We start from the raw sequence: 9,407 nt of genomic DNA, 5'->3' as shown, positions 1-9,407 counted from the left end.
GTGAGATGCAGGTTCTTTTTGATGAAAAGAATCATGTCTGAATGATCATATGTGAGCCTGTTTCTGCTTTCATTCACAATGTGTGACATTGAGCTGAACAGCCTTTCACTATCAACGCTTGTGCACGGTGCTGAAAGGTATCTGCCCGCCAGTTTAGCCAGGTCTGGGAACTGCACTTTATTAACCATCCAGTATTGTAGTGGTTTGTCTTCTTGTAAAATTGTGGCCTTTCCAAGTTTCTATCTCTGCACTACAACCTACCGCAGCTCTACCCACCGATGCTGATGCCTGCTCATCTGCAATTTCATCAAACATGCTGTCCAGACTAGTTGTGGGCTGGTCACTGCATGCTTTTTTTTGAAGGTGGTTCATTCAGGTCATGATCCTCCTGCTAGTCTGTCTTCGTTTCGCTATATCCCAGGTCTGAAGCATGCAATCAAAAGCAGCTGCGATGGTTGGGCTGGTGTACGAGCCCCTGAATGACTTTGCATGTAGTGTGACTTGATGACGAACAAACTCCTCATCAGTCCACTGCGCCTTTAAACTGAGGAGTGACATCGGGCACACACCACTTGTCCAAATGTCTGTAGTGAAACTTAAGGCTGAAACGTCCTGCATGAGGTTATGCATGTGTTTTTCTACCTCTTCAAAACGTTTTGGCACCATTATGTGCGTGATGTATAGGCAGCTGGGAATCTAATATCGCGGCTTGAGTATGCTGAGAAGACGGCAAAATCCTACGTTTTTCTCGACAAACAGTGGCTGGTCATCCAGGGCGATAAAACGAGTCAGAGCCTCTGTTATTTTAACTGCCCGTGGATTTTCTCTTGACATTTTTTGTCACTTTTCCAAAACTTGAGTTAAAGTTGGCTGTTCTGCTCTTGCGTTAGCCTTATCAAAGTCAGTGTACTCGAGCGCATGATGTGTCCTCAGGTGTTTTATTAAACTGCTTGCACTGAATGATGTACTCTCCTTCCGTCCCCTGGACACCTTACCAGTACTCATTTTGCACTCGGCCTTGCTTCTGTCATCTTCACATATTATGAAATAAATCCACACTGCTGACATTTTATCTAAAAATTTACAACAGAAAGCACAAGCCACCCTCTGATTCACCTATTTGGACATCAGTGGACAGTGACACTCACAGCGGGGAATGATCAAAATAGTGGAGAGGCTTACTCTTTGATGATAGTTCCTCCTGCTATTCCTCATCAATACCTTCAGTTTCCTGATGAACTCTTGTAACAGCTCATTTTTTCTTTGTTAACGGACGGATGGTATGTGTTCTGGAGATATTTGACTGTGGTTGGCTTTCTTGCATCTTCATTGTGGTTCCTGTTGGGCTGTGGGATACCCAGGTACTTGAAGTTGTCCTATATGTCCATTATCCTGCCTTTTAGCAACTCCACCATTTTCTTTCTTGGCAACTATTTGGCCAATCTTACCCAGCTTAATTTGGCATCTGATTTTGGGGCAAACAGCTATCAGGACAGTGTGTCACTTTGGTATATTGTGCAGTGACTTGTGCAAATGGCTACAAGCTGGACTCCAGTGTTGTCTTCCCCAGCTGAGTGGAATCCATGTGTCCCTCAACTTTGACAAGATTCCCAGTCCGTGCACTGGCCACACAGCCCCACAGCATAATGGAACCACCACCATATTTCACTGTAGGTAACAGGTGTTTTTCTTGGAATGCTGTGTTCTTTTTCCTCCATGCATAACGCCCCTTGTTATGCCCAAATAACTCAATTGTTTTTAGTTTCATCAGTCCACAGCACCTTATTCCAGAATGAAGCTGGCTTGTCCAAGTGTGCTTTAGCATACCTCAAGCGCAGTGTTGGGTAAGTTACTTTAAATTAGTAACTTAGTTACATTACTAGTTACTTCCATCAAAAGTAACTCAGTTACTTCAAGTTACTCGTTACTTTCAAAGTAACTAGTTACTAGGGAAAGTAACTTTGGTTTTACTCAGACTTCTCTTGTTAATGTGTTGCTTCCATAACTGGATACCCAGCAAGAGTGCCAGTCTTCTAGCTTGCTTACTTGCCACAAGTGCACTGTGCCACCTACCAATAGAAAGGAAAAGATAATGTGCATATTTCCAGGAGAGAAATCCCACGCCTGGACCGTCGTTGACCGCCGCCATGATTCTACCTACGTCACAGCGTCATGTGAGCTTTTTACATCCAACACAAAAACTGCAGTCGTGGTGCTTTTGATTGTACTCAGAACTCAGAAATTCTGCCTTCTGAATAGGAAGATGTAGGTAACACCAGACTGCAGATGAGCTGCATACAGAGCTGGACTGGGACAAAAAATCGGCCCGGGCATTTTGACTAGAGACCGGCCCACCATTATAGGAAAAATCATAAAGCCTTTGAATGAAAACAAACACTGTTGTGACAGTGATGTACACTGTTCTGATGGTATATATGTATCAATCTATCAATCGTTTGTTGTAAGCTTCAGATAATTATTTAATAACAGCCAGACATTTTAAATGAGAATAAGAAAATATTTCTTTGTGTCCCCCTTTCCCTGTTAATGCCCTACCTGCCCCCCTGGCAAAACTTTGCTAGACCCGCCCCTGCACAGTTACCAGCTGTCAGCTACTTAGAAAAGGATCCTGGTGTTATTTGTCTCTCAGAAACAGCTCATAACTTCCCTTCAACCCATTCATGTCACCTAAAAGGTAAACCTGTTTCTCCATCACCTGTTCAGCTCTGATGATTCAGTAAGGACATCTCCTGGTTTCATCTGCATGTTTCCCTCTCACCAGATAACCAAACCGATATCATGACCAGCAGTTTTTACAGCTGTGGCTCCAGCAAACATCAGCTGATACTAGAAATTAATATTAAATAAATTCTAACAACAGCTGATCAAACGTGCTGCTGTTGTTTAATGCGACATCCGCTGGTTTCCTCTTTCTGGCGCGAAGTGGGCGATAAACAAACAAGGGAGAAAAGCCGATCAGCTGATCATTGATCAGTTTCATGATTGAAGTGGAAGGAGAGAATGAGAGAAGAAGAGGCAGCTGTGCAGCTTCAGCTTTGTGTCTTTTTCATTGTAGCTGAAGTCCGGGACAAACTGTGTTTCTTTTCACCTCAGTACGAAACGCGTAATATTTTCTCTGAATACGAGACAATTCTGTTTTTTAGGGGACGGTTGTCAACTCTAATAATTAACCGTATGAACAAAATAAAGTTCAACATCAGTAACATAGCACCCACCCAGCTGTATAGAAACCCCGTCATGCTAGCTAGCACGGAGTACGAAAAAGTCAGCATAACGAAAATAAACTCCACCTAAACTTGGTTTATATCTGACCCAGATAGACTGCAGGTCATAACTTCTTACCTGAAGTTCAGTTCACCTGACACTCGGACGGGCGGCCGCTTCGGGTCTCTCCTCTTGCCTCCCCTTTCTCTCATCCACCTGCTGGCCTCCACCACTTGCTAATGTCACTGAATCTGTGGAAGCTCTGCGATAACCACCACACGAAGTAACGAATAACGAGCCTATCTAAATCCCAGTAACGAGTAACGCGTTTCTGATTTTGGCATAATAACTAGTTACTGTGCTCGTTACCACAATAATAACGTAGTTACTGTAACGCGTTACTTAATAACGCGTTAGTCCCAACACTGCTCAAGCGGCTCTGTTTGTGCTGTGGGTGGAGAAAAGGCTTCCTCTGCATCACTCTCGCATACAGCATCTCCTTGTGTAAAGTGCGCCGAATGGTTGAACGATGCACAGTGACTCCATCTGCTGCAAGATGATGTTGTAGGTCTTTGGTGCTGGTCTGTGGGTTGACTCTGACTGTTCTCACCATTCGTCGCCTCTGTTTCTCTGAGATTTCTCTTGGTCTGCCACTTCGAGCCTTAACTTGAACTGAGCCTGTGGTCTTCCATTTTCTCAATATGTTCCTAACTGTGGAAACAGACAGCTTAAATCTCTGAGACAGCTTTCTGTATCCTTCCCCTAAACCATGATGGTGAACAATCTTTGTCTTCAGGTCATTTGAGAGTTGTTTTGAGACCCCCATGTTGCTACTCTTCAGAGAAAATTAAAAGAGGAGGGAAACTTACAATTGACCCTCTTACATACTCTTTCTCATTATTGGATTCAGTTGTGTATGTAGGTCAGGGGTCACTGAGCTTACCAAGCCGATTTGAGTTCCAATAGAGGTGGGCGATATAAGATTTTTTCATATCACGATATGCTTTTTTCATTTCAGGCGATAACGATATATATCACGATATAAGCCAAATAACTATATATGTAAGATTTAAATGTGATGTTGCTCACAAATAAAATGTGAAATAATCAGCAGCTTGTTTTGATTTAAATATTCATTTTCCATAATAAGTTCAACAGGGCAGATGTACTTAAAATGAGGCTTCAGTTTTATGGTAAAAATGGTAAATGGCCTGCATTTGTATAGCGCTTTACTCAGTCCCTAAGGACCCCAAAGCGCTTTACACTACATTCAGTCATTCACCCATTCACGCACACATTCACACACTGGCAATGGCAAGCTACGTTGTAGCCACAGCTGCCCTGGGGCGCACTGACAGAGGCGAGGCTGCCGGACACTGGCGCCACCGGGCCCTCTGACCACCACCAGTTTTATGCAAAAGAAAGGCAAATATTACAATCTACACAAAAGGCAGCCGCTAAAGCGTTTAAGTTTCAAAATAGAACAAACAAAACAGACTACTAAATTGTCAGTTCCACTTAGAAACAAAATATTAATTCTAAAAATAAATCTTAGTTTATTTTACAGAAAAAGAGACAAAATTGACCAACTTACATAATATTGCTTTGGAAGCGCTGTCTGAGAGAAATGTTTATGTCCAGGGAGTTGGTAACGAGGATCTATTACCTTAATTAGCTGCTTGAATCCTTCATTTTCGACCGTGTTTATTGGTAGCATGTCTTTAGCAAGACAGTAAGCTATGGCATTCGTTATGTTGCTATGGCTCTTACCTTTTTTGTCATATGGTAAGACGCTGGCGAAAGCAGACTCAATTGACTGTTGCTGCTTCACAGGGATTCCCCTGGTTTTTTTCGATGACGAATTAGCGCTTTCAGTCAGAGATTGAGCGTGCTCCAGTGGGTGGCACTGCTTCAGGAGATAAAAAAGGTTTGTTGTATTTCCAGACTTTGTGGGAACATGTTTTCAGCACAATTTACAGTGCGCGTTACGCTGTTTTTTGTCAGACTTCAAATAGCCGAAATACCTCCACACTACGGAACTTCTCTGGCCTTTCCTTTCGACAATCTCTCCGACATTGGAACCGTCATCTGTGTTCCCTTCGTGTTCTGGTCACCAAAAACCCGGCACGGCGGCTGGCTGCTTCTCAAACAAATACACACGCGCGCCTTGGCACTTGAGCTGTACGTAACAAGTTACGTGACGTGACGCCATGGCTGTGATTGGTTCGGCTCTGCGCTACTTAATTTTTATTGGCTATTGGTTTTTTTTATAAGACAGGAAGAGAGAGATGAGGTCTATCGCAATAGTTTCATTTTTCTATCGAGAAAAAGTTATTTCGCAATACATATCGTTATCGTTTTATTGCCCAGCTCTAAGTTCCAATAATTAGTTCTAAAGGTTTTGTAATCAATAAAATAACAACAGTGCCCAAATTTATGCACCTGCCTGATTTTGTTTAAACAATTATTGCGCACTTTCTGTAAATCCAATAAACTTCATTTCACTTTTCAAATATTACTGTGTGTGTCTCCTATATGATATATTTAACTGACATGTTTTTATTGTAATAACCAACGATTTATACAGGAAAATAATGACTATTAACAAGGTTGCCCAAACTTTTGCATCCCACTGTACACTAAGCATAATTGCGCCTCTAAAATAATAGCATGGCTTGATCTGTTCAGTTAAATAATATAAGTTTAACCTGGCTATTTAAATAGTAGTGTATGGTTTTAGATAAGACACTATTCTGCACAGATGTGCAGAATCTACAGATTACCAGCAACATTTTCCAGGTCAGTCAATGCAACTGATTTTTCACAAGCTAATTTTAAAAGGTTGTCCAACAACGTGGTGTAATAAGGAGATATTGTATTAAAAAAAAAATTAGTACACATGAGGCAAAACTAAAGACATGAGTGTTACAGCCTTTGCCATATTTTGGATCATGGTGGCTGGATATTGCTCCATGTGTGTGATCTGTGCCTTTAAGTATCTCTGCAGTTCCTTCCTGACTGGAGAACTGGCAGCTGCTGATTGGTTCCATCATCAAGTGCCTGTTTTATAAACCTTCTCCAGCAGTTGCCTCCTGGCAGCAACTGACAGCAGGCTGAGGGAGTGGAACCAGCAGGTGATGGATGGTCATGATGCTTTCCAGGAAGGCATAGTAGAAAGTCATCATGATGGGTGTGCTGACTCCAAAGGAGTTGAGTTTTCTAAGGAGGTATAGCCGTTGGTGGCACCTCCTGAGAATTTCCTCTATGTTGGCAGAGAATTTCAGGAGGTTGTCAAAGATGGTTCCCAGGTATTTGTACTCCTCAACTACCTCCACTGGCTTCCCGTGGATGGTGGTGGTGACTGAAGCAGCCAGATCCCTCTGCCTACTGGAGAAGGTCACCACCATCTCTTTGGTTTTGCTCGTGTTCAGTTCAAGTTTGGAGCTGTCCCACCACTCTACAAACTCCTGAAGAGCGGGCCCGAACTGTGTCGTCAGCCTATTTAACCAGGTGACAGTTGGGCTGTGTGGCTCTGCAGTCATTGGTGTAGAGGATGAAGAGCAGGGGGGAGAGCACACAGCCCTGGGGGGAACCAGTGGAGGTGGAACGGAGACTGGAAAGAGACTTGTTGACCCGAACTTTCTGAGTCCTGTTGGTCAAAAAGTCCAATATCCACAGGATTAGCTGATCATCCAGGTGAAATCGGGTGGAAAGTTTAGTGGCCAGGATATGAGGCTGCAGAGTGTTGAATGCTGATGAGAAATCAGCAAACAGAAGTCTGGCGGAGGAGTCAGGGAGCTCCAGATGTTTGTGGATGGAGTCCAAGATGAAGATTTTGACATCATCATCACCTCTCCGTGCACAGTAAGCAAACTGGAGTGGGTCCATCAGGGGGTCAGTTGCTCTTACGGTGTGCTGTTTTACGATCTTCCCCATGGCCTTCATCACCAGGGAGGTGAGGGCCACAGGACGAAGATCATTCAGAGACTTTGGGTTGTTTCTTTTGGGGATGGGGATGACTGTGGAGTATTTCCACAGCTGAGGGACGGTGTGACTGTCAATTGAGTGTTGAAATAGAGTCCGGAACACACTTCCTAGTTCCCCTGCACAGTGCCTAGGAACTTGACTGCTCATGTTGTCAGGGCCGGGTGAGCTCCTCTCCCTGGTCCTCCTGAGGGCTCTCACCACGTCCTCAGTGCTGAAGGTGAGTGCAGAGCTGCCAGGTTTGAGTGAGGATCTGGACTCCTCAAGCTGGGCCATGTTGTCGGTCTCAAACCTGGTGTAGAAAGCGTTGAGGTCGTCAGGGAGGGAGGAGGGGTTGCTGCCCTCCACCTGGATGGTTCTGGGGGTGGTGACCGCAGTATTCACAGAGACCATGGTTTTCAGGCCCTGCCATTCACCCTTGTGGTGAATTTTTTTTCAACTGTGTTTTTATACTCAAGTTTAGCAGTTTTTATGGCCCTCTTCACCTCCCTGTTGACCTCCTTTTTGTCCAGTGCAGAGCCGGTGAAGAAAAATCCTCCTTTTTTTGTTAAGGATTTCCTTGAGTCCTTGGTGATCCAGGGTTTGTTGTTGGGGTAGAATAGATGGAGACTGTTTTTGAGGGGATAATGTCAACACAGAAGGAGATGTATGATGTCACCGTGTTGACTTGTTCGTCAATGTCATCAGAGGGAGAAGGAAGGCTGTCCCAGTCAGTGGCTTTGAAACATCCTTGTAGGGTAAGGATACTTTCCTCTGTCCACTGCTTGATGTTTTTGGTGACCTTTCTAATCCTCTTGATGACTGGGGTGTAAGCAGGGGCCAGCAGGATGGTGTGGTGGTCTGCTGAGCCGAGAGGGGTGAGGGTGAGGGCTTTAAATGCATCTGGTACAGAGCCATAGCATTTATCCAGAGTCTTCCCCTGACGTGTGCTGCATGAAACATACTGTTGGTATCCCTTAAGCGACTTGTCAGGGGAACAGTGGTTGAAATCACCCAGGAGGAACTTGGGAGAGTCCGGTGATAATTGTTCCAGTTTGTACAGAGTGTTGGTGATGTACTCTGTGGCTTAAGCGCTCGTTGTTCGTGTGTCTCCCTCTTTAGTCTGGCTGTCGCCCCACTCTTCTTTAATCCCCTCCTGGTTACCTTGTTATTGTGAGTTTTTCGCTTTCCGTGTCCACGGAGTATTTCCTCGGGAAGGTAGTCCGTGGAAGCGGAGCGGAAAAGCCGGAGGCCGGGCTGCAGCTGTGAGAAAATTTTCCTACAGAAATGAACCATGAAAAAAATATACAGAGAGGGGAAATTAGGCTCTACACCGGCCATTTATCATCACATTCTCTGAACCCTGTGAAAACAAACTCCATCTATGTCATCACGAGCTGATTTGGATTCTGTAAAGAATGAAGCAAAGTTGGAGGACTCTGGTTAGTGTACACCACCACACTGAAGGAAGTGACTGTTTCTCCAAAATAACAATAAAAAATTGAACTACCAAGAATGACATTGCTTGGAGGTGTAGCTAGTAGTAGTATGTAGTAGTAGCAGCAGTAGTATTAGTAGTAATAATTTTAATAATATGTCTTGGGTCCTTGGGTCATACTTTGATCTGCATGAAAGAGGAGTGAGCAATGTAAACATTTACCAAAAAAAATCATTAAAACGTGTTCAAAACATTACAGCTTGCTTTGCAACATGCAAAACCTCCCTCCTCCTCCCTCCTTCCACCTGTGACATGAAGACTCACTAAGGCTTTAAAGTGCTGTACGTATGGATCACATATCAGTTTACCACACACTCTAACACCACAGAAGGAAGATCCGAAGTAAACACCACTGAAAAGGTGGGTGTCCTTTAACACTTGTTAACTTGTTTGTTTGCTTTTGTTTGTTTTTTGTTTCTGTTTATGTAGGTACTGTTTAACCTGAGATATTTATATTTTGTCTAAATTTTAAAATGCAGATCCCATCAATGAAAGACAAATGCAAAAAGCCGCAATTGCTACAGATTTTTTTCCTTAAACTGACTCAAATAAACTTAAATTCTGTTATTTATATGTATAGATATAAGAGCAATTTAGGAAATACCATTGTTTTGTTTATAATAAAAGGCATTTTAAGTTTGTGTTATCGACATACTTTACTGAAAACATCAGTATATCATTATTGCTTCTTTTCTTTCAGGAGAAATACACATGCAGCTGA

Source organism: Oreochromis aureus, linkage group 3 (genome assembly GCF_013358895.1).
Source record: "Oreochromis aureus strain Israel breed Guangdong linkage group 3, ZZ_aureus, whole genome shotgun sequence".
Lineage (NCBI taxonomy): Eukaryota > Metazoa > Chordata > Actinopteri > Cichliformes > Cichlidae > Oreochromis > Oreochromis aureus.
The sequence above is the reverse complement of the archived record's forward strand: the minus strand, read 5'-3'. Positions refer to the sequence as shown.